At 44.0% G+C, this 26,480-nt stretch overlaps 1 protein-coding gene and 1 long non-coding RNA gene across 2 annotated transcripts in view; one reads left to right on the forward strand and one right to left on the reverse strand.

Annotated features, from left to right (window-relative positions):
• Positions 1-26,480, forward strand: part of APTX (aprataxin) — a 77,263-nt gene that overhangs the window by 29,637 nt on the left and 21,146 nt on the right. The gene's annotated exons all lie outside the window — the stretch shown is intronic.
• LOC131481874 (uncharacterized) overlaps positions 24,522-26,480 on the reverse strand; it is a 30,557-nt gene continuing 28,598 nt past the window's right edge. The window contains exon 3 of the long non-coding RNA XR_009246604.1: positions 24,522-24,597. This is a non-coding gene — a long non-coding RNA (uncharacterized LOC131481874). The remainder of the gene's footprint in view (positions 24,598-26,480) is intronic.

Raw genomic sequence — 26,480 nt, forward strand, 5'->3', positions numbered from 1 at the left:
GCTTGTGCTGTTGGATGTTGATTAGGGGAAAAACTGGATCATTTGTTCATGTTCAGTAGTCAGTCAGTAGCCAAGGGCCTGGCGCAGAAACTTCTCCAGAAGCCACTGGAGTTCCTCTTACAGCACTTGGGGTCACCATGAGGCACCTCCATGTCTGGGCTCACCCTGGAACCAACCTCTGCTGGTCTTTCCTGAGCTACCTTCTGGAGGGAGGGTCAGGCCCGGGGGCTGAGGATTGGTGGCTGGGGGGCCCGTAGGGCGGCTGAACTCTTAACCTGCTGCTGACAGCAGTTCTGCCATTGCCAGCATCCTGGAGGCTGCAAATATTGACCAGGGACTCAGGGCTGAGGCTGTTACTTTTTAAAAGAACTTATTAATTATTTTTGATGATTTTTACATAGTTAATTAGGGTGATTAGGGTCAAGGGCTACAGGAAGGTAGGTGAGATCACCATTTCCACATTCTCTTTCTTTCCTTCCTGTATCTGGGGGAAAGAGGGAAGAGACAAGAAGAAAAGCCACACCCAGTTTCCCAAACACCTCTGCAGCAGGATGGGAGGACAGCCACCTGACACCATCCCAGGATCCCCAGTGTAGGGCATGCTCTGTGGGTCCTGCTCAAGAGCTTTCGATAATTCAACAGTTCCAAATTGCTGCCACTCCAAGCATGATGAAATCTCTCCAGAACCCACTGGTTGATATAGTCCACCTTAGCATCTCCCTTGCCCAGATATTCACTGCCAACACTTGGCTGGGGTTGTTGATTGATTTGTTCTGTCCTCCATCCTCTGTTGTGGTACCAGGTGTCCTCTGCAGACTCCAATGGACTGCCATATCCTCCATGTGCACCTGGATATGCTGTCCACTGCTCTGTCTAAGCCACTGAGGAGGTCCATCTCTGACACATGCACTCCATGGTCAGACCACGGAATCTACAATTCTCTCCATAGTTGGGGCTCTGAGTCCAGCAATTCAGTTGGTGGGATCCCCATAGAAACTTCATCTGAGGTGATCTCAGAACTGATTCTTGTGTGTGCTTGCCAATACAGGGTCTGGCAGAGTCCACTGCCCCAATCAGCTTATGCACATGCTGGTGGTTGCAATTGCTGGGTCAGTTCTGTCTCCAGCCCTGTAAGTACAGTGGCCCTGTCATTGAGTGTCCCTCAGGATTAATTCCTCACCTACACATACAGTGGCCTTATCCATGGATGTCCCTAGGCAGTAATTTCAGAGCCCCAAGACCCCAGAGCTCGCCCCTGGGCTCTGTTGTCACTCTGGCAGCCCACAAGCCCAGGATTGAGCCACTGTTTGGCAGTGGTGGACTGGGAGCTAGGATCCCCAGCAGGAAGCCTGGCCCTGCACGAGTTCTCCCAGCCACGTGGCTGAGAGATTCAGATGCCCACACCTCTGAGCAGACTTACCTGGACTCCACCCCCCAACATTACTTCTGATCCAGGAAGGGAGGAGACAGGTCAGATACTGAAACGTGGTCATTCCAGCTGACCAGGCTTTGGCAAGAGACCAGGGTTTTATAGAGGTCCTAGTAGATACACTTAATTAAAGCTATATCCCATAGGTCTCTTTATGTCCACGAGATGCAGGGTCCCTACAAGGAGAAGCTTTTAGTCCAAGCTTACCTGAGGCTGAGCCCCATGCAGTCCACAACAGAGCCATCCTTAGGGTCATAATGTTGGTCTCAGGAGGTTTTCTAAGGAATGGCACTTTGCTTTTTTGTTCTCCATCACATACCTGATGAAATTCAGAGTATCTGGGATATAATAGAATCCTCATAAAGCTTGGCTGAGTGAATGAATCCTGTCTCATACTATTTGAAACATGTAGAAAAGAAAGCCCTTTTTCACAGACCATTCTTACTGCCTTTGAAAACATTCTGAGGACATTGTTTATGCAAGAAATATCTCCTACAGAGCAGAATGAGTGGGACCCTAAGCATGGTAATATTTTCCTCATAATGTTTCTTGTTACAAACTTGGTGATAGGGATATTAGGATTTTTCTCCCCATTTTCCGTGGTCTAGATGGACTTTGCAATCTTTGGCCACCAGATGGCAGCATTTGATCAAGAAATTCTTAATTGTCTTTCGCAGTGCAATGCCTTATTGGCATTTTATGTAACTTGTTTTCAGAGTCCATAGAACAAAACAGATAAGGAGTTCTAGAAATAAGACCAAGATATGTTTCACTGCATTTCTAGTGAAAATATAAGTTTGAAAGAAAGCAGTAACTATTTGACTTGGAGTTTATATAGACCCTGAAATTGGCTAGAGCCAGAATTCAGTTAAGAGGGCATAAAGATCTTGGGACAAGTGCATGGCGGGTGTTGAAAGCATGCTGGTGTCTCTAATCCTGTTCCTTCACCTTTTAAAATATTTATTTATTTTTATTAGAAAGGCAAATTATAGAGAGGACAGAGAGAAAGATATTACATCCTCTGGTTCACTCCCCAAATAGCTGCAATAGCTGGAGCTGAGCCAATCTGAAACCAGGAGGCAGGAGTTTCTTTTGGATCTCCCACATGGGTGCAGGGTCTCAAGGCTTTGGAGCATCCTCCATTGCTTTCCCAGGTTGCGAGCACGGAGCTGGATGGGAAGTGGAGCAGCGGGATTAGAATCTGTGCCCATATGGAATGCTGGTACTTGAGCTATGATTCTGGCCCTGCATCCTGTTTCTTAATTGGATTTTGTGTTACTGACTCTCTTCATCTTAAGAGCATCTGGGAGTATGACAGGGGTAGACACTTCTCCTGGGCATATATCTTGGGAAAGTTATGTGTGCTCTAGACCTCTTTATTTTTTTCTCTTGCTTTAGTATTTATACATATTTGAACCAAACACTAAGTGCATATACTTTAACCATTCTTTTTCTAAAATTAATAATGAAAATATTTAATTCTATGTGCATTAACTGTTGGGTTGGACCTAAGGCTTGTAGAGGCTGCCTAGGCTGTTTGTAACGAGGACCTGAGCCATCCAATCTCTCTGTGCTCACAGGAGGCCTCACCCTTTGCTGCCAGCAGATGGCTGTGTTGCTCGCACATCTCACAGCGTTTTTCTTCCTATATTCTTACCTATGACTTACACCCCTTGTCTACTGTCCCCTCCCACCACAACAATGAAATAATCGAACTCAGACAAGAATCTGTCACTTTTTCCCCCCTAAACATTAGTATTTTATATTTCAAAATTCCTTTTCTAAGCAGAAATTGCATGTCAATCAAATTTGCACAAAAAGCTAAAAACAAAACACAAAAAAACTAAAACCGAAAAGTCAGTGTCCTCAGTGAGAGGATGCTTAGCTTTGATGAACTCCATGTATCTTTCTTTCCCCCCAGCTTGCGCTTTTGCCGTCCTCTGTCATTGTCAGTCACATGGTCAGCTGCGTTTTATTCTAATTTCCAGTTTTATAGTTGTTTAAGAAAGATTTATTTTATTTTTCTTGGAAAGTCAGATTTACAGAGAAAGAGAGACAGAGGAAAAGATCTTCCATCTGCTGGTTCACTCCCCTAGTGGCCACAAAGGCTGGAGCTGAGCTGATCTGAAGCCAGGAGCTTCTTTCAGGTCTCCCACGCAGGTGCAGCGTCCCAAGGATTTGGGCCGTCCTCAACGCTTTCCCAGGCCACAAGCAGGGAAGGACGGGAAGTGGAGCAGCTGGGACAAGAACTGGCGCTCATATGGGATCTTGGAGCATGTAAGGTGAGGATTTAGCCACTAGGCTACTGTGATGGGTCCAGAAGTTTTATAGTCTAACGCTTTATATGTAGGTCTAAGATCCATTATGGATTAACTTAAAAAAAGTTTTTTATTTTATCTTGTATTGAAAATGCAGATTTACAAAGAGAAGGAAACAAAGAAAGAAAGATCTTCTGTCTGCTGAATCACTCCCCAAGTGTCTGCAACGGCCAGAGCTGAGTTGATCCGAAGCCAGGAGCCAGGACTGTCATCCAGGTCTCCTATGTGGGTGCAGGGTTCTAAGGTTTTGGGTCATCCTCTACTACTTTCCCAGGGCAGAAGCAGGGAGCTGGGTGGTAAGTGGAACAGCCTGGACACAAGCTGTCATCCATATGGGATCCTGGCACTCGCAAGATGAGGATTAGCCAATGGAGTCATTGTGCTGGGGGTTAACTTAAAAACAAACAAGCAAACAAATAAAAAATTTATTTATTTGAAAGGGAAAGATGGAGAGAGGCAGAAGCGAGAGAGAGGGAGAGGAGTTGGAGAGACAGTTCCCTAAATGACCGAAATGTCCAGAGGTGGGCAGGTCTGAAGCAAGGGGTGGGAGCTTCTTCTAGATTTCCCAGGGATCCAAGCACTTGAGTCATTTCCCACTGCTTTCCCAGGCATATTAGCAGGGAGTTGGATTAGAAGAACAGCTAGGACTCAAATGATACCCACATGGGATGCTGGGACTGCAGATGGCCAGTTCACCTGATACAATACAACGCTGGCCTCTTGACTTAATTTTTGTGAAAATCTAAAATCTGGGTCAATTTTTTTTTTTTTTTTAATGAATGTCCTCTTAAGGGATTTTTCAACCTTTCCTGATGGGGACTTGTGAAAATACAAACCGTTCCCTTCTTTCTGGATGTCCCACCTCCCTGATAATCAGAATCTATGACTAAAGAGAAGAACTTCAAGGGCCAAGAACGCAAGGGGTAGCAGGTAACCATATGAATTAGAAAGCAATGTGTGAGTTCTCCATCTCTCTTTGCGCTGCCTTGCTTGGCCAGACAGCAGACAGGTGTGGCTTAGGGGAGCTGCAGCCTTCCCTGGGGCTGGATGTCGCAAACGGTGTGTAATTCGCAGTAGCCTCCGGCAGGGGGCGCTCGCTTCCCGCCTGTGCCCGGTGCGCAGCGCCGCGTGCAGTGGGTGGGAGAGTGCTTTCAAGGGCTGCATTCGCTCCAGGCTCCTAATCCTGAGCCCACTTTAAGATTTTGGGGTGGGCACCTTCTTCCATAGCTCGATCCTCCCCACTCTAATCGGAGGCCCATGGGGTGTGCATCACTCTCAACTATGAAAACAATATTAAAAATAAAATTTAAAAATTAAATACATAAATAAGAAATTAAAAAAAGATTTGGGGGTGAGGGAAATGAGCAGCTGCCACCAAGGTTAAGTATAAAACGTCCCTAATAGGAGGCATCATTTAACTGTCCCAATGGGGAAGAATTCGTTGCAGTGGACCATCTGCCCAGGGGCATTCTCGAAGCCACTATACACCCTCAGGGAGTCTTTCATTTTTCATTAATTTTTTAAATCTCTGGGTATGCCTATGCAGGAGCCAGGCTGAGCTGCCACACTTGGCGTTCCTTAGGGGTAGAGTTTGTTTCTCAGTGAAAGGTGAAAGGAGGGGCACCATCATGATGGTGATGTTTGGAGAAGATGGGAACTCCTTCCGGAAACGGAGGTGGGCAGAGAGACTTGGGGGCCATCCCTGGGCAAGTGGGAACAGTGGGGACAAAAGGCATTCCCCTGCTGCCTTTGATAAGAGAAATAGCTGCCAGGTTCAAGGTGAGACTTTCCTCTTTCTGTGAAAAATGAGAGGCACCAGGTACACCCTGGTAGCTATGCTGGGAGGTGTGCTTTCCTGGACCCTCGCACAGGCCCTTGGCTTCTCACCCAGCCTTGCTCACCTGTGAGGGGGCAAGCTGAGGACAAGCAGGCCTGGCAGAGCAAGCGGATCATGACTGGTGGGGGACAGCCAGCTTGTACAAGGTGGTTTCTCCCCCAGGTCCCCTTACCAACCATACCCCTGCTGTCCTGCTGCTGTCCCCTCCTCTCTGCAAAGGGTGGTGGGCTGCTTTGTACCAGATGTGTAGCGCAAAGTGGAACTAGCTGAGATCCCACACTCTGTCTCGGTGCCTCTGCCAGCATGAAGGAGCCCATGTGGGCAGCAGAGCCCTGGCCAGCAGGCTAGGTTGTCTGGCCCATCTCGGAGCTCCTTGGTTTCTACTGTAAAATCAGGGTGTGGGGGCAGGCATTTGGCCCATTGGTTAAGGCAGAGCTTCTGGGAACAGCATCCTACATTGGAGTCCATGGGATTCCAGTCCTGCTCTGCTTGGGATTAGGCTTTCTGTCAGGGCACACCCTATGAGGCAGCACAGGATTAATCAAGTACTCAGGTTCCTGCAGCCTGGCCCAGCCCCTGCTGTTGCAGATAGCTGGGGGGGGGGTGGGGGTTGTGATGCAGGGGACAGAAGATTTCTGTTTCTTAGGCTTTCAAAAAAAAAAAAAAGAGAGAGAAATTGCATATATAAAATACATTGTGCACACACACGCATACACACACTCCACATTTTGAAAACAAAAGTGGGGTTGAAATCCTAAGAAGAAAGCAAAATCAAGTGAAGAGCCTAGCATAGCCCAGTGGGTGTGGCTTCTGTCTCTTCCTCAGCTGAGGGGGAGTGGTAATGAGGGAGGAGACCAGCCTGCTGATGCAAAGTGCTGGCAGGTGTAGGGAAAGCGCCCTGGGGGAGGGGTAGGCAGAAGGCTAGTGGGTGCTGGCTGCTGAGGGGCCTCTGGCCCGCTGCCCCCGCCAGATCCCTGTGGCCCGCGGAGAGCCAGGCAGGCTGCACCAAGGTGGGACATGAAGCCGTGTAGGGGCTACCAGAGCAATAGAGCAATAGAGTGAGCGCCCACGGTGGTGTGGGAGGCAGGAGGCTGCTCATCCAGGCTCAGACTGGCAGGGCCGGCCTGGAGCGAGGGGACTAGCTGGAGTCCTGGGTTCTAGATGGCCCCAGACTCTCTCATGGGCATTTTCGGCAGCCTCTCCTGGGCTGGGGATGCTGGAATGGGGTGTGTGGAAGACTCAGGGATAATGGTGGGGCTGGAGCTGGGCCAGATCTGGACAGCAGCAACTGTACCTATTGGTGACTTCTTGATTTCTTGAGGACTATGTGTCTGTAGTGGTAGGCTTGGGTGCCCCTGGGCTGGGCCTGGTAATTTCCTTAGGTGTTAGTGGAAACGAGGGGGGTGTTGCCAAGTAATGGGCTTCAAGCAGGAGTGCTCAGAGGAGAGCTGTGTTTGCCTGTGCCACGTACAGGAGACTGTGGGCAGGGATGGGTCTCTACAGAAACTGCTTTTCTGAGAATCAGTGTGGCAAGGCTTTCAGAACGAGGACCAGGGGAGCATCCAGGATGTCCAAAACGGGAGCCAGAGGGCCGTGCTGCCTACAGCAGACATCTTCACGCAGTGGACGGTGAAAATGTGGGTTCCTGGGCCTTTGCCCATTTCATATTTGTGGTTGGTTGGTACCGTGTGGCCTGATAAGCTTTCCTGGCATGTTCGCTGAGAAATAAAGCCCGAGGGAGAACATTTTCAGATTCTCTACTCGTGTTCTTGGTCTCTCTCTTTAGCCAAATTTCGTTCTTATCTAGGGGGGCTAGCGTGGGCTTTTGTTGCCTCATGTTAAGGTGTCTGCACCTTTTTTACCTTCATTGGCCAACCACGAGTTTTTGTTCGTCCTCCACGCTAGTGGAAGCAGCCCACAACCCATGCCAGCCTTCGTGGAAGCTTTGGGGTTGCTGGGTTGGAATCCCAGACTTAGCCCTTAGACGGTAATTGACACCTGTTATGTTGTTTAACGTTGTTGATGCTTAGCTTTCTCACCTGTGAAATAGCTTCTGTGCCACCACCTACCCTGTAGGGTTTGTGTGAACAAGCAATGACCAGAAGCGGGTAGAGCAATTGTAGATGGTCACTAAGTTAAGCTGGTGATTGTGGCAAAGGGGCTGCTTTTCCAAGGAAGTTTCCCTGTGGAATAGGCTTCACCTATTTATTCTTCTGAATTCATGGTTTCTTTTCTCTCCTAACGAAGCACACAATCATGAGAGAATTTTTTTTCTCATTAAACTTTGTTTTGATGGGTCTCAAACTTCAGTGACAGATTTTTGGTCAAGTTGTTTCCATTAAAATGTATTGATTTTTAAAAACTAATAACTTAAAACTGCTACACACAAAAAATATGATCCACAAAACATTCTCATTTCCTTCTGAAGGTTTTATGATGCATTGTTATCATTAACCAGTCTTTTACTATTAAACTTAAATGGCCAATTGAGACAAACAGTTCTGAGACCGTTCTTCCACCACTGATTAAGACGGGGTGGCAGGTGTTAGGGATAACGTTCATTTAGCACTCTGAGCTTTCTGGACAGACTTGGTGACCTTGCCGGCTCCAGCAGCCTTCTTGCCCACTGCTTGGATGACACCGACGGCAACTGTCTGCCTCATGGACAGTGAAATGACCCAAAAGGAGGATAGTCAGAGAAGCTCTCAACACACATGGGCTTGCCAGGGACCATGTCAACAATTGTAGTGTCACCAGATTTCAGGGATTTAAGGCCATTTTCCAGCTTCTCTGCAGAATGATAATCAATCTTCCTTTAGCTCAGTAAACTTGCAAATGATGTGGGCTGTGTGGTAACCCAGCACAGGACATAACCACAGGACATGCCCAGCGCTGATTTGTCCTGGATGGTTCAGGATGATCACCTGAGCAGTAAAGCCAGCTGCTTCCATTGTCACCAGCAATATTGCCATGATGAGCATCTTTGACACGTTCTTGACATTGAAGCCCACGTTGTCACCAGGAAGAGCTTCTCTGAAAGCTTCATGGTGCATTTCAACAGACTTAACTTCAGTTGTGACATTGACAGGAGCGAAGGCCAGGTTTTAGCATAACATAACATAGCATAGCATTCCACCGGCCCACAGGGACAGTTCCAGTGCTACCAACTGTGTAGACATGCTGCAGGGGCAGACACAGGCTTATTGGTTGGTCTAGTTGGTGGGAGGATGCAACGCAGACCTTCCAGCAGTGTGGTTCCACTGGCATTGCTGTCTTAGTGGGTGACTTCCCATCCCTTGAGCCACAGCACCTGCCGTGGTTCAATGAGAGAGTTTCAAGAACATATTCATTTTTTGTAGATGCTGGTTATGGCTTAGGATCAAGAATAACATCCTTGGACAAGACATTTTCAATTACAAAAAATTTAAGGAAGGATATAGAGTTGATTTTCCAAAAGGAAGAACTTACAATAAGTTTTTATATGGATGAGTAAAGTCTAATTTTTTTTAAAAGTGGATAATAATTGGATGGGTGATGTATTTAGGTGAATTAACTTCACCAGTTTTGGGAGTGGCAATTAATGTCAAGATCAGCAGCCCAGCCATTTGACCAGGTACAGATGAGTTCCTTGAATCAGTTGTTGTGCCAGTATGGACATTAAACATTTTATGTAATCAGGAACATCTATTACTGTATTTGCATTTGCATTCTTTTCTGTGGTTTTCCACGTGTTCACGAAAACCTACAAGCTTTTGGCTGATGTGACTAACAGAATAGGTGTCATCGAGGCCTCCTGTCTCCTTCTGTGATGTGTTTCTTCTTGTATGCGTTCTCTAGAGACTTTGTTGAGTTTTGCACATTATCTACACCTTTATTTAAAAGCCAAATGGGAGTTATGAAAGAGAAAAGAATCATTAAAGAAGAACAATGCAGGCAGGTTCTTTGCTCACAATCACATTTTTAGGCTAGCCTAGCAGGACTTTGTTTGCATAAAGTGTTTCTGAATTGCTTTTCAATTTCTCATTACTGTATTCATCATGGCTTTGTTTCTTGAGTGAAAAGCCTAATTTTTGTCTTTCTAACAGGATTACCTAATTGCACAATCATTTTGAACCATACGAAAGCTGCCATTAAAAATGAGTCAGGGGAAATAAATGAGACTTTTAGGTTGGGAGGCAGTAAGCCATCTGATACCCAGTCCTTGTTGGGCTGAAGGGATTTTATTTGACATCCATGGAAAAAGGACCTTTTTTTCCTGCAGAAAAAATTGCTTTTGTGTTTTAGTTAGCTATGGCTGGTTGTATTGAAAGAATTCCTTTCATGTTTTTCTGATTCATTTCGTGCTTAAAAAGAGATTACTTTAGTTCGTGCATCTTAATTTATTGTGTGATTTCCTTCTTTTTAGCTCTTATAGACTAGTGAGATAAACAAAATAATTGCTATGAGATTTCAGTATGTGCATATTAAAATTAGACATCTTGAGGCAAAAATAAAGACATGGGAATTGGACAATATAATAAAAGCATGTGTGGGTGCATGGGAGTCCACATACACATTCATGGATGCAGATTCTTTGAAGCATTTTTATTAATATAAACAAATTTTGTGCATTCTATAGGTATAGTTCGAAGAAGATGACCACACTTCCTTCCCTTCTTTCCTCCCCTTTAATATACCTCCAGTTTCCCCTCTCTGCATCAGTTTTTGTAAAGATGTAATTTTAATCCATATTAAACACAGGCTGAATTTGCCACTAATTGTAACATTCAACAAGTAAAAGGAAGACCACAGTTCCACTGGAATATGAACACAGGCTTACAACAACAGTCATATCCCAAGTGAGCACTTCATTCCTACACGTTTTTTTTCCTGCATTCTTTTTTTTTTAAAGATTTATTTATTTTTCTTGGAAAGTCAGAGATACAGTGAGGAGGAAGATCTTCTGTTTGCTGATTCACTCCCCAAGTGGCCATGATGGCCAGATCTGAGCCGATCCGAAGCCAGGAGCCTGGAGTTCTGGAGTTTCTTCCAGATTTCCTGCTTGGGTGCAGGGTCCCAAGGGTTTGGGCTGTCCTTAACTGTGCTTCCAGACCACAAGCAGGGAGCTGGATGGAAAGTGGGGCTGCCAGGATATGAACTAGCACCCATCTGGGATCCCGGTGCATGTAAGGGGAAGATTTAGTCACTAGACTAATGTGCTGGGCGCTTTTTTCTACATTCTATATTAGCTGTTGCATATAGAGAAAACATATTTTCCTTTTGAGATTTTCTTATTTCACTAAACATAATGGTTCCGAGTTGTATCCATCTTGGTATGAGTGTAGGAGAGAAAGTCTTTCGTCCCTTGAACAAAGAGCCTTGGCTCCCTGTATGTTCATGGACCATTTAAAATAATGGATCTCATATTTGGCACAAATAAACAAGGTAAACAAAGTATACATCATATTCTTTGATCATAATCAACATTACAAATGAATAATTTAGTGTGCTTAAAAATCTTAACCGCTTAGACATGAAGAATTATTCTGCCAGAAAAGAATTATGCTGGATTGTTAAAAGTCTGTGCTGAAATTAGATTGTTAGCGTTGTCAAGTCTGATATTTTATAGACTAATGTATAGGATACACAAAAGCTGTTCTCAGAGTAAAATACATTGATTTATAAAGCTTCCATTGGGGTCAACATTGTGCCAAAATGGGTCGAGCCTGTGTTTGCATGCTGTCATGAACTTTTGGAGTGCTGGGTTATGTCTGAATGCTTTGTTTCTGATTTAGCTTCCTGCTGATGTGCCTGGGAGGAAGTGGAAGATGGCCCAAATGTTTTGACCCTTACTATCCATGTGGGAGACCTGCTTGGAGTTTTTGACTTCTGGCTTTGGCCTGATCCTCAACAGCCGGGAGCCAGGAACCTCCTCCAGGTCTGCCATGTGAGTCCAGGGTCCCAAGGCTTTGGGCCGTGCTAGATTGGCCTCCCAGGCCACAAGCAGGGAGCTGGATGGGAAGTGGGACCGCTGGGATTAGTACTGGCACCCATATGGGATCCCGGTGCGTTCAAAGCAAGGACTTTAGCCGCTAAGCCACTACGCCAGGCCCCTCTTTCTTGATCTTTTTTAAAAAAATGCTTTCATTATACAGAAAAGAGTCTGAAAATGAACTCATCTTAAGAATCTGGAAAAAGAAAATATAATGAATGTAAAGTTAAGAGAAGTGAGGAAACAGATAAAAATCAGGAAATTTATAAAGTAGAAACAAACTACATATCAAAAGGTTACATACATTTAGAAACTATTTTTATTTAAAATTTTTTATAAAAGCAAAGTATTGAATAAACATTACAAGAACTCAGAGACATAAAAAAAAAAAAAACCCAAATAGCACTACAGGTCAAAATACAGTGTTCAATACAGAAATTGAGGAAAGGACAGACACTCTAAGGGAAAACCAAGAAGACCCCACAAGGAGAGGCTGGAGAGTCAGGGGTGTTGGCCGGAGACCTGCTTTGAGTAGATTCTTGCAAGTGCTTGTTCAAAGCCGTGCGGTTTCCCTGAGCTCAGCAGCACGTGTGTTCAAGGGCTGTGGATGTTGGGCTCTCCAAGCAGGCTCTGGATGGAGAGCAGGATGGTATGCCATGGTGCAGTGTGGGTCACTGAGGCAGTAGCAGCACTGGGATACTTCACCATGTGAGAGCCTCATGTGGGTAGCCACTCGGTCCCTCCAGGGAGAGCTGTGTGTTGGCTCTTCATGCTCAGCAACTCCAAGGCTCGTCCCCCCTACCTGCTTGAAAAGGCTGTCTGATTCAGCAAAGGCAGAGATTCCTTTGTTTCCAGGGATCCTGAGGGTCGTTGGCTCCTGCTGTGGCAACCACTGGGTCTTGTGCAGTGCCCCTGCTGTCTTTGCTTCTTTAGCAGCTGGTGACAGCTGGCTCCCTATCATGAGAGGCCATTTGTTGGCACTTGGCAGTGAAGCAGGGACTGTAAGAATGTGACTGCAACTGCCCAGAAACTGTGCTTTGAAAAGAATATTAACAAGCCTGACACTATACAAATTAAAGAAGAAAGCATAACTTTATACTCTAAGAGATGTGAATGAAATAGAGAAGTGAAATTATTTTTAAAGAAATTTTTATTTTCTTTTTTATTTGAAAGGCAAAGTTACAGGGATAGAAGGAGAGACAGAGAATGAGACATCTTCCATCTACTTGTTCACTCTCCAAATGGATAGAGTGGCCAGAGCTGAGCTGATCCAAAGCCAGGAGCTTCCTTCAGGATTCCTACATGGGAGCAGGGACCCAAGCAGTTCAGATATCCTCCGTTGCTCTCCCAGGCACACTAACAATGAGCTGGATTGGAAGTATAGCAGTTGGAGCACAAATTTGTGCCCACATAGGATTTTGGTGCTGGAGGCAATGTAGGCTTACACTGGCACTACTATCCTGTGGCCCCAATCTCCAGACTTCCGTATTTCTTTTTTTTAATTTGAAAGGAAGGGTTATGGTGAGAGGAGGGGGTAAGAGAGGAAGTTTTTGCATCTGCTAGTTCACTCCCCAAATGGTCACAATGGCTGGGGCTGGGCCAAGGTGAATTCAGGTTTCCTGGAGCTTGAGTCTCCCTTGTAGTTCCAGGGACCCAAGCACTTTTGCCATCCTCTGCTGCTTTCCCAGGTGCTTCAGCAGGGAGCTGGGTTGGAAGTGGAGCAGCTGGGACTGGAACTGGCACTCATAATGATACTAGCATGGCAGGTGGCAGCTTAATGTGTTACGCCACAGCCAAACCCACGACAGAAATGATTATGAGTGACAAAGATGGTAGAAGAAAACTTGAATAGGTTCTTTATCATGCAAAGTTTAGAAGGGTGCTTAAAACCCTAAAATTTAAAAAGAACACATATGGGATAATTTCCTAGCTTTGTTCTTATTTTGAAGAACAGATAATACAATGTAATCTAGACCAATACATCTGGAATTGTAGTAGTAATCTCCTAGGAATCTTGAACTGAAGGCTATGATTCAACAGAACTGGGGTAGAGCCTGAGCTTCTGTTATTTCGCAAGCTCCCAGGTGATGCTGCCGCCTGTCCACGCTGTTTGGGTGGCAGAGGTCAACTGTTGAAAACCACAGAACAAGATGAAAATCACCTCATTTAATTAACCCAGCATAGCTTTCATAACCAAACAAGGCACAAGCAGTGTAAAGAAAGGGCACTAGTCCCACCTCTTGATGTGTTCAGTAAATGTCTAGTGAGCACCTATAAAGGGCTCCAGTACTGTTCTGGGGACAGGGGATGTAGCAGTGAACAATGCAGGGAGGTCCCTGGTCTCTGGAGACTATGTATTATGATATTGTGAAAAATATATTTGGTTTTCATTCTATCACCCAGCAACAGTTGTTAAAATCCTGGAATTTCCAAAGTCAAAAAAATGTATTAAAGATGCTTAAGTTTTCATGTGTTTCAGAAGCAGAATAATGGGTGGGGAAAAGAAAGGAAATGGGGATTGAAAGAGAGAGGGAGACAGAGAGACATCTTTCATCCATTGGTTCATTCCTCAAATGCCTGCAGCAGCCAAGGCTAGACCAGGGTGAAGCTAGGAATCAGGAACTCCATCCAGGTCTCCCACATGGATGACAGTGCTAGGTCCTTGGGCTGTCTTCTGCCTTTCCAGGAGCATTAGCAGGAAGCTGGGGCTGGAGCTGATGCTCTGATACAAGATGATGGTGTTGCAATGCAGTGGCTTAACCACTGGGCAACAGTGCCTGCTCAAGAGTAGCTCATGTGTGCTAATAAGATGGCTGGTGGCTGCAGTTGTAGATCAGTGCAGGGTCGGGGCTGGTCAAGACTCTGCCATGAGGAAAAGGTTGGGACTTTCAATGATAGAACTTATTATACTTGAGCAATGGGACCTGCATAAAATCCCACAAGGATTGTGTAGGAAGAGCTTCCTCCTGGGGGGAAAATATGGACATTGCTATAGTCCTCTGTATTCAGAGAGGGCCTTGACACTCTGGGTACCGTCCCACACCCCTTGTCCTGTGCCTCTCTCCCATCTGGCGTTCTTTCATGTCTGAACTCTCCTTTCTCTGGGGGCTGCTCTCACAGATGCAAGCAGTGGGTCACAGGAGCTACAAATTGTAGCCGATTGGTCAGAAGCACAGACCGCAGCCAGTGCGTGCAACTGGCACCTGCAGTGGGGTCCTCCATCTATGGAGTCTCCATGTGGACAGTGTAGAATTGAATTGAATTAGGGTGCAGGTGTCTGCTGGGAGTTTTTAAAAATATCAATTTTGATTTTATTTATATTTTATTTTTATTTAAAAAATTTTATTTTTATATTTATTTTTGTGATTTTTTGTTATTTTTTTGTGCTGGAGAGTTATTGTTTGAGGTGTCTCATATCTATTGTTAGGGATGTTGAAGACTGCATAATTGGAGTATAAAATCTTTGATTTTTTATGTTCTTACACAAATGGATACACATATATAGAGGGTGCATGTGTGGCACAGTGGGTAAGATGCTGTTTTGGATGCCTGTGTCTTACATCGAGTGTCTGGATTGAGTCCCAGATGCTCCACTTCCAATCCAATTTCCTGCTAATGTGAACTTCAGAGGCAGCAACTGATGGCTTGGGTTCCTACCATCCATATGGGAGGCCTGGGTGGAGTTCTGGACCCCTGGCTCAATCCTGGCTGTTGTAGGCATTTGTAGAGTGAACCAGCAGGTGGGAAGTCTTGTTGTCTGTCTGCCTTTCATGTAAAACAAAAATAATTAGATAAAAATAAAAAAGAAATCAGGAAGAAATGTGAGTTTTCAGAGGTGTATGACTTTGTCTATCTAATTAAGAAGGAAAGATCCAGTTAATTTTCTGTAGTATTGCTTATAACATGATCACATATATTTTAGCTAAAAACAAACATACAAACTACCCCATTATAGTGTATTTGAAATATAAATACAGTCCATGTTAACATGGAAAAAATGCAAACCAGGACACTCACTCTTGGCTTTTTTTGGATACCGAAGAAAGAAATTATGCTTATGTTATAAGGAAGTGATTTTCCCAAGGTATTACACATAAAGGAAATTTGAGTTGTTTATAAGAAAACAGTAATTTTAGGAAATTATGGAAAAACCAACGTTGTGCTTTAAACTTTACAATAAAAAATGGAACTGGCATTATGGTGCAAGTGGATTAAATTGCTGGCTGTGCTGCTGGCATCCTGTAACAGTGTAGCTTTGAGTCCCAGCTACTCCACTTCTGATCCATCTCTCTGCTAATGCACCCAGGAAAGAAACGGCAGATGAGCCCCATACCAACATGGGGATCTGGACAGAGTTCCAAACTCCTGGCTTTTCCCTTACTTAACCAGTTATTTAGTAAGTGAACTAGCAGATGAAGATCTTTCTTCTTCTCCCACTGTCTCCTTTTTTTAGGTAACCTCACCTTTACAAAAAATAAAAATAAACTAAAAAAATTAAATAAAGCCTTAAAATTCATGAGATTTTAAAAATAACACAACTTGGGCCTGGCACAGTAGCCTAGTAGCTAAATCCTTGCCTTGCAACCACTGGGATCCCCTAAGGGTGCTGGTTCATGTCCCGGCTGCTCCACTTCTCATCCAGCTCCCTAATTATGGCCTGAAAAAGCAGTAGAGGATGCCCCAAAACCTTGGCACCCACATGGGAGACCCAGAAGAAGCTCCTGGCTCCTGGCTCCTGGCTTCAGAACGGCTCAGCTCCAGTCATTGCAGCCACTTGGGGAGTGACCCAGTGGATGGAAGATCTTTCTGTCTCCTCTCTGTAAATCATCCTTTGCAATAAAAAAGAATAACATAACTTACCTTTGATAACACTGTTTAATTCAGAAAGAAATTAAGACACAAATAAGGATAAAGATAGTCCATGTTCACGGAGTGGAAGAATTAATATTGTTAAAATGCCTACTATGGTTTGGATATTAGTTTAAATGTTGAATGACCCGTAAGGTTCCCGTGTTAAAGGCTATGTTAATAAAACCCTATGATGATCCAAAACACCTGTTTCATGAGAAACCAACATGCACCCCTATGTTCATAGCAGCACAATCAGTAATTGCAAAAACATAGAAGCAACCAAAATGCCCATCAGCAGAAGACTGGATAAGAAAGCTATGGTTCATCTACTCCATGGAATACTACTCAGCTATTAAAAAAAAACAAAATGCAGTTCTTTGTGGCCAAATGGGCCCAACTGGAAACCATAATGCTAAGGGAAATGAGCCAATCCCCAAAGGTTAGATACCACATGTTTGCCTTAATTTAAGATGAAATGATGTCAATATGTAAAATAGTACCTGTAAAATGTAATATTATCTCAACCTCATGTGGTTGAGAACTTGTATTTTTTTTTTAATGTATTGGTTACCCAATACTCTGTCCACTAATTCCATAACATTATAAATTGTTGCTGATGTTATGTTGGGGCTTGTAATTGATCGGATGACACTCTACCAACTCTACCTTCAGACCAGAGAGGGTATACCCAAGAAGCCGTTGAACTTATCTGTACAGTAAGATGCTGGACTCTATGTTTGGTGTATGCTTGCAATGAGGGAATCTCAACTGAACTTGAACTGTGGCAATGCAGCAAGGTGGAGGGTTTGGGTAGGCGTAGGAGGTATCCCAGTACCTATAGAACTGTGTCACATAATGCAATGTAATAAAAAAATACAAATGATAAATATATATATATATATTTAAAAACTAATAAAATAAAATAAATAAATAAATGAAGGCAAAAAAACCTCCTATGATGGTGGTATTGGAGGTGGGGGAAATGTTATAAAGTGGGGTCTGGCCTTTGGGCTACTGGGAGCATGTCCTTGGGAAGTTGTGTGCAGTAGGAGGTTATAAAAGCCTGGGTTTGTTCCAATCTCAGTCTTTCTGTTTCCTGGCTCACCACGTGATATTCCCTTCATCTGCACTCAACCCCTGCTGTTTGCTGCCATTTTATAGGTCAAACCAATGGACCATATGATCTGATCTTGGACTTGAACCTTCAAAATGGTGAGCTAAATAAACATGTTCTTGTTTCTTTCTTTTAAATATTTGTGTTTTTGAAAGGCAAGGTGATAAAAAGGGAGAGATCTTCCATTCACTGGTTCAATTCTGCAATAGGCCAGGCTAAAGACAGGAGCCAGGAACTCAATTTGGGCCTCCCAAGTAGGTGGTAGGAGCTCCAGCGTCTGGGACATTATTAACTCCCAGGCACATTAACTGGAAATTGGATTGGAAGCACACGGTAGTGGCTATTCAAGGCATTTCAATATGGGATATGGACATCCCACTACATGTGACACTTGCCTCAGCTTGTAAAAAAAACCCTTTTTATTGCTTCAGTTTCATATTTACATTTTTTAACATTCATATTTTATGCTGTAAAAATCCTATCAACATAAATTTTTAAGATATGCTCCTTCTAGTTCCAGTATCTAGACTAGATAAACATGAATTTTGTTAACATGTTGAATACCAGCAATGTGTTAGGTACTGAATAGCAGGCATTGCCCATAAGTGGTCTAGAGTTATTTAGAGTTAGATGATTTTTTTTGAAAGATTTATTTTATTTTTATTACAAAGTCAGATATACAGAGAGGAGGAGAGACAGAGAGGAAGATCTTCTGTCCGATGATTCACGTCCCAAGTGACTGCAACGGCCGGTGCTGAGTTGATCCGCAACAGCCAGGAGCCAGGAACTTCCTCCAGGTCTCCCACGCGGGTGCAGGGTCCCAAGGCTTTGGGTCTTCAACTGCTTTCCCAGGCCACGAGCAGGGAGCTGGATGGGAAGTGGAGCTGCTGGGATTAGAACCGGCGATCATATGGCATCCTGGCACGTTCATGGTGAGGACTTTAGCTGTTAGGCCACTGCGCCAGGCCCTAGATAATTTTTTATATAGCAGAGAAAACTATGTTCCCTTAAGCCTAGCTAATGAGTTAAAAAGCCTGTAGTCACTCTTTTGGTCTAAAGGGGCTAATCTAATCTCTGGGTGCATTGAGAGAGTTCACTGAAATTGCTTGTCTTATACGTTTGATTTTCTTTATTTGGAGGACCTGTATCAATTGTGGATCTGAAACATTTGAGTGCCAGCTTGTGTCCTGGCTGCCCTGCTTCCAATCCAGCTCCCTGTTAATATGCCTGGGGAAGTAGTGGAAGATGTTCTAAGTGTCTGGATCCTTGCCACCGTTGTGGGAAACCTGGAGGCAACCCTGGCTCTTGACTGTGGCTTTGTCCAGCCTAGGCTGTTGTGGCCATTTGGGAAGTAAACCTGTGGATGGAGGATCTTTCTCTGTGTTTCCCCCTCTCTAACTCTGTCTTTCAAATAAGTAAATAAATATTTGAAATATTTTTGAAAAAAATTGAACTGTACATGTACAAATGTATCTATTTGAGAGCTAGAACATGGGTTGGGAGAAGAAAAGAGATCTTTCATCTGCTGTTCATTCTCCAAATATCCAAAGCAGCCAAGGCTGAGCCAGGTGGAGGCCAGGAGCCAGAAACTCCATCAGGGTCTCCCACATGCGGAACGGCAGTGCAGTACTTGAGTGTATCTTTGCCTGCCAAGGTTCACATTAATGGGAGGCTGATGGGAAGTGGGAGAGCAGGACTCTCTAGTACTCTGATATGGGATGTGGTCATTCCAAGCCTTGGCTAAACTGCTCTGTTAAATACCTCACCTAGGAAAAGTTTTCTGACATGGACTGCGCTAGGCAACTCTAACAACCTTTGCTGCTTATCAAAAAGCAGTTCTGGGCTCGGCAGCGTGGCCTAGTGGCTAAGGTCCTCGCCTTGATCCCATATGGCTGCTGGTTCTGATCCCGGCAGCTCCACTTCCTCTCTATCTCTCCTCCTCTCAGTATATCTGACTTTGTAATGAAAATAAAATAAATCTTAAAAAAAAAAAAGCAGTTCTTCCATTTCCAAGTGCATGGGCTTTTTGTCTATTTTCATAAAATGCTTGTTTACTTCTTGTCTAGAAAAAAAGATTCTTTTTGTATTTAAGTATTTCTTCCTTTCAAATTTTTGGAATTTGAAAAGATGGAAGAGCTGTTCTGCTGTAATTGCTGCCTTAATTAATCGTAAGACACATTCTACTTAAGAAATGCTAACCGTAATGTGCATTTATTTTCTAAGACATTTTCCATCAGGAAAATGAAGAGCTTATAATTGGGTTAGGTTTTTCACTTATTTCCTTTGGGCATTTGCAATTTGGAAACATTTGCTGCCCATAAGCAAAAATTAGCATCAATTTTCAGAGCAGTGCATTTTTCCCTCTAGCAATATACTGTGAATGTTAATTAATACTAGGGACAGTAATAGGACTTCATGACTCGCTGCACATCTTCTGTTTTTCAAGAAACTATTAATTATTGAGGACTTACTATGTGTTGGGTACTGCATAAAGCTCTTTCAGTTCCTTCTTTTAATCCTCACAACAATCTTTTTTTTTCTTTATTTGAAAGCATAGATGAGAGGAGAGAGAAGGAAGTAAGAGGCATTCCATGTGCTGGTTCATTTCCCAAATGTTCTTGGCAGCTGGGGCTGAGCCAGGCTGAAGCCAGAGGCTAACTTCATCTGGGTCTGCCACGTGGGTGGTAGGAGCTCAAGAATTTGAACCATCATCTGCCGATGCTGCCTCCCAGGATGAGTTTTAGCAGGAAGATGAGCTTAGAAGTGATCTGGGATTTGAACCCAAGCACTTCAACATGGGATGCAGGCATCTCAAGTAGTGTCTTAACCCCTGTGACAAATATGTATCCCAATATTTAAAAAATATGCTGATCTAACCATGCATGCTTAGACACATCTTCTGTGCTTTCGTTTCCAAGACAGCTCTATGTAGAACTGGGCAGTCCTACCTGAGGAAGAGCAGGCACACGCTTAGAGCTTTACATCTGGATGGAGAGCACCCGTGCAACGACCCACAGGTATCTGGGAGATAACTGCCCTGGGTTACTGTGACCACCAGGAGAGTGGAGGTTGGAGAGAATCACCCAAAGACCTTCTCCTTGTCCCTTGTGGTTCCACAGTGTTATCTAGGGTTATGCTGTGTGGATAAACAAGCATACATTTTGCATTTCAGGTGGTTGGCTGTGTACCTTTGTGGCTTATCCTACAACTGTGACTGCCGAGCCGCATTTGCTTCCAGTTCTTCCATCACTTTCCTTTTCCATTACTTCACTGCCGGGGATTGTAGTCCCTGATAAAACTTCTGTTAGGATGTGAAAATATCAATAACACTAGGATATACAGGTTCACTAATTTATTATCTATTTTTTTAATTCTTTGCCTTCTTATTTTTTTCCCCAGGAGGGATGAGGTTCTTCTCTGAGTGCTTGAGTGGGTAGATTTCAGAATCATAGGAGTGAGTTACAGGTGGTTCAGTGGTCCCTGTGTTGTCCCATATTCTGGCTGGGCTTGTCTTGATGTAGATGACAAAGTTGTAGTGTCTGACCCAGTATAATGAGAAGTGGTACTGCTTTTCCTAGAGTGTTCCCTCTATGGGCACCTTGGACTGCTCTGTTTCTAGCTCCCTCCCGACCCAGCCTTGATTTTCTAGGGTATAGCTTTGTCTGACTGTGCTTTTGTCTTCAGCACTGTATTGGTTTCAATACTGTTACCCTTTTTATTTGATGAACTTTCTGTTTAATTTGTCAGTTCTCTTAAAAAACCCATGAGGAGTTTGGCTTTAGTTGTTTTAATTTATCTGTGAACAGGACAGATATTAACCACATTAGCCTCGTTGAGGCAGGAAAAGGCTCTGGTACTTTGGTGGTGGTGGATAAGCATTTTTTGATTGTCATTGCCATAAGAATCTTAGAAGGAAAAGTAAATTTGCTGGCTTATTCTGCCATCTTGTCCAAGGAAACCTGATAACTTTTTTTGAGATGAGACATTCTTTATGTCAGAAAGAATCAAGAGCAAGGATGGGGTATTGTTGGCGTGGTGGGTTGAGTGACTGCTTGGGACATATTCCATACTGGTGTGCTGGGTGAAGTCCTGGCTCCACTGCTTCCCAACCAGCTTCCTGCTAATGTATGTGGGAAGCAGCAAATGATGGTTTAAGTATCAGATGTAGTTCCGGGCTTCAGGGAACAGCCCTGGCTGTTGTGGGCAGTTTGGAACAAACCGGCAGATGGTAGCTCTCTGTTTCTCTTGCTCTCCTTTTCAAATAAAAGAAATATAAACAAACAAATCTTTTATAAAAATGGAATCAAGGCTAAGTAAGTCAATACAGTTTGGTTTACAATAAAATGTTAATATAAAGTCACCGAATTCACATTGAAATGTTGCCATAGCAACGGTCATTTTTGTGAAATTATTTTGGATATTAGATTCTTAAGAAGTGACTTTTCCAGTGATTTGCTTTAAGGCAGCTTCAATTCTCTTTCTCTTTCTTGGGGTATAAAAAGTGAGAAAGGGGTCTGTATCAAACAGAATTCTTTGGTTGAAATGAATAGAAATCAGTGGGTCATTTAAGTGAAAGTGTGTGTGTGTGTGTGTGTATTTACCAGCAGCATGAAATGGTTCATAGGGCTGCAGGAAATGTGGGAGGGGGGTCTTTAGGGAGGCTCTTCAGAGTTGTCAGGAATACGGAGCATCGTGGGAATGTGGGGAGCAGCCAGGAGAATGAGCTCTTTCTGTTTTTAGAGGGTTCAGATCCCAGGGAGTCTGTGATCTGCCTTTGTTTTAAGACAACAACAACAAAACCCACTCATTCCCACTTTGTCCTAAAGAGATTCTCGCTGAAATTCTAAAGGTGTTTACAAGCTCTTTCAGATTATCAGTCATGAATGATAGAAAATAGACTAAGGGTGACCGTGAAAGCAGTGCCATTTCAAATGGAGAAAATATAGCACGTCTGAATAGTTTTTGTTTCTGGCAGTGTTTTTTCTTTCTTTTTTTTTTTAATTTAAGTTATTTGTTTTTAAATGTTTGTTACATAGTTGGGATTTACCATAAGGGTCTCTAGGTGGGATGGGGGAGGAGGGGAAGATGGAGAAGGGGAAAGACCCTGCCCTCCCTCCTGTGGTGTGGGGAGGGGTTAAGAGGGTGGAGGCGTGGGAGATGTTATGCTGCTCCTTGCTGCCACATCACATCAGCACCAGGGACAGAGATGGCTCTCTGATTTCTTCCAAGGGTCCCTGATTGGAGGAAAAATGTCCTGAGGGTGTTACTTGAGGGGTCTCAATTGTTCTGAGATGGTGTTGGCTTCATTGCACCAGATATGAGGTATTGCTTCATGCTTGCTGGTTGTCTATGTTTTGGTATGTCCATAGCCTTAGATACCTAATGGAGAATTTGGCCTGTAGCATTGTTCAACCTTCTTTTTCTCTCTCTTTCTGATTGTTCTGTTTTTCATGTGTGTCCTGGTATTTTGTCTTTCCGTACATAGCGTCAGCAATGGGGGAAGCCCAGTCCCACATGTGGTTCTAGGTTCAGGCACAGTTTTATTAAAACCTGTCTTTGAGATTTTCTTTTGTGTTTCAGATTTCTGAATCTTCCTGTAGATTCACCTTATTTTTTCATTCCTGAATTTCACCAGTAAAGTTCATTCATGAGAATGTTATACTTTATCTTGTTCTCTTCTAGGGATATGCTCAGTGGTACTGGTACCTACCCTTGGCTTCCCTCCAATTCCTAGGCAGTGTCCAAAATGCTACACATTTTTAGGTCCTTCTCCCTTTGCCAGATGATCCTGGTTTTTATCACAAGAGTTTGGGTACATTCTGCTGTCTGCTGTGGGGATTGGCCGTGAGATGTACTTTGGTCAGTGGCATACTAGCAGATGTGATTCGTGTAGAGACTTCAAACAGGTGTATGGGGATTGCCTTGCCCTCTTGCTCCCTGCATTGTGCTGGTCTCACAAGAGTAAGTGACATGTGGAGCAGAGCTGTGCCAACCAGTTTGTACACTGAGACTGAGCTGTTGCAGCAGACCCGTGGACTTATGGGCAGGAGAACAGATCCATTTTGTGGTATAATTCTCAGTTTTGGAAGAATCTGTTAAAGAACGTTTTTGTGTCACTGCTGAACTGGTGCATTGTTTATATCACTGAGCACATTTTCATTAAAACTGGGGATATTCTGGAGTTCATGCCTTAATCCAAGTGAGTACCTGTTGACTTCACACCCTAAACTATCAATATAACTTAGAAAATCAAGTAGTTGCTGATAAGATTTCACAGCACAGTGTAGTTCTACAGCATTACTTTCTAGCTGGGTGTATATTCATTGGAATTCTAGTATAGGTTAGGATGTAGCTCTAGTTATTACACGCTGGCCTGGGCTTTAATAGCTCTTAAGACTTGGCTTAATATGATATCCACCAGATTTCCAGGTGGAAGCCTTCCATGGGGAAGCCATCAACACTTGGTTGTAACTTTTCCTATCTGTAAGGTTGACTTTGAGTCCAACACTCTTGTTTATTTTTTGATCTGAAAAAATTCAGTGTTTGTTAAGGTCTCGTGTTTGTGGTGGTAGCAGACAGTTAACAATCCTGTGTGTCAGACAAGCCCCCCAGACCATTGACTCTGAGAAGACAGTGTGAACTATGCTTCAAAATTTCTTCTTTGTTTTTTTTTTAAGATTTATTTATTTTTTATTACAAAGTCAGATATACAGAGAGGAGGAAAGTCAGAGAGGAAGATCTTCCATCCGATGATTCACTCCCCAAGAGAGCCTCAATGGTCAGTGCTGTGCCGATCTGAAGCCAGGAACCAGGAACCTCTTCCAGGTCTCCCACGCGGGTGCAGGGAGCTGGATGGGAAGTGGAGCTGCTGGTATTAGAACCAGCGACCATATGGGATCCCAGGGCATTCAAAGCGAGGACTTTAGCTGCTAGGCCATGCTGCCGGGCCCTCTTCTTCTTTTTTTAATGCTTACATAAAAACAATGCTTGGAGCAGGCATTGTGGTATAGTGTGTGCTCATTCCAGAGCATTAAGCTCAGAGAACATTTTCCTCCATTTAACAAAATTCACATACCCCTGAATAGAAAAATGAGAAATCAGAGCCCGGCAGCGTGGCCTAGTGGCTAAAGTCCTCGCCTTGAAAGCCCCGGATCCCATATGGGCGCCGGTTCTAATCCCGGCTGCTCCACTTCCCATCCAGCTCCCTGCTTGTGGCCTGGGAAAGCAGTTGAGGACGGCCCAAAGATTTGGGACCCTGCACCCACGTGGGAGACCCGGAAGAGGTTCCAGGTTCCCAGCTTCGGATTGGCCCGTACCGGCCATTGGGGCTCACTTGGGGAGTGAAGCATCGGACGGAAGATCTTCCTCTCTGTCTCTCCTCCTCTCTGTATATCTGACTTTGTAATAAAATAAATAAATCTTAAAAAAAAAAAAGAAAATGAGAAATCAAACGCCTTACAAATGTAGACTTTAGGATCAAAACCAGGGATATCCAATGTTATAACTACTATTTGAATTCCTTTCAGTATTTTGACAGATGAGGGATTAGGATTAAGGCAAGCAAAAGAAATACGTGTCACTATCAGAAAGGAGAAAGAGTTACTGCATGATAATCTATCTGAAAACATCAGTGGCCCAACTACCAAATAAGAACAAAAAATAATAAGCACCCAATGGCTGCTGGACCTCATAACCTACCAAGGAGGATGGCTTGGAGTCAACTCAACAAGAAATACAAAGGATATCCAGGGAGAACCACAGGGGCATTCTATAAAACGTATAGCACAAACCATGTCTGGGAAAGTCCAAGGCTTATGTAGCAAACACTCCGGGGTGCCAATCCTGGAGAACTGAGATTCCTGGTTCAAGAAAAGTCTCCTTGCTTTGATGAAGTAACTGTTCTCCAGTGTCTGCCACTCAAGGAAGAGATAGGAAATTTTCTGGTACCAAAAGGCCTATTAGACTCCTTGTTTAATTTTCTGCCTCTAACATTCATGAAATATTGTTTGGATATAATATTCTTTTAGTAGTGACTTTGGTTTTGAAGAGGAATTACAATCCACATGTTCAGGGCTGTCTGTAGGGCTGTCCTTCAAGGTGAGTTATCAACACTGACATATGAACAATTGCTCTCGGCCGTTTGGCTAAAAACAAGTGCGTGGTCTGGATGGGAAGTGGGGTCACTGGGATTAGAACCAGCACCCACATGGGATCCCGGCGCATGCAAGGTGAGGACTTTAGCTAGTAGAATTCTGTGCTGGGCCCTAAACATTTTGTTTTTAAAAGATTTATTCCATCTGCTGTTCAATGGACACTCCTTCAAACAGCTGCAAAGAGTGGAGTTGAGCTGATCCATAGACAGGAGCCAGGAGCTTCCTCCAGGTCTCCCATGTGGATGCAGGGTCCCAAGGCTTTGGACCATCCTCTACTGCTTTCCCAGGCCATAGCAGGGAGCTGGATGGGAAATAGGGCTGCTGGGATTAGAACTGGCACCCATTTGGGATCCTGGTGCTTGCAAGGTAAGGATTTAGCCAGTGAGCCATTGTGCCAGGTCTCAGCTCCAGCCTTTGTGGTTACTTGCTGAGTGAACCAGTTGATGGAAGATCTTTCTCTCTTTGTCTCTCCTTCTCTCTATAAATATGCCTTTCCAATTAAGAATAAATTCATCTTTAAAAATAAAATAAAAATAAAAGATTCGTTATTTACTTGAAAAGCAGAGTTGGGGAGCAGAGACAGAAGGAGAGAGAGAAGAGGAGACAGAGAGAGAGAGAGAGGTCAATCTTCCACGTGCATTGTGGCTCAAATGGTTTCAATGACTGAGGCTCAGCTTGCCTGAATTCAGAAGCTTCATCTAGATCTCCCACGTGGGCATAAGGTCCCAAGGCTCTAGGCTGTTCACTACTGCTTTCCCAGGCACATTAGCAGGGGGCTGGATTGGAACTGGAGCAGCCAGAACAAGA

Source organism: Ochotona princeps, chromosome 14, assembly GCF_030435755.1.
Source record: "Ochotona princeps isolate mOchPri1 chromosome 14, mOchPri1.hap1, whole genome shotgun sequence".
Taxonomy (NCBI): domain Eukaryota; kingdom Metazoa; phylum Chordata; class Mammalia; order Lagomorpha; family Ochotonidae; genus Ochotona; species Ochotona princeps.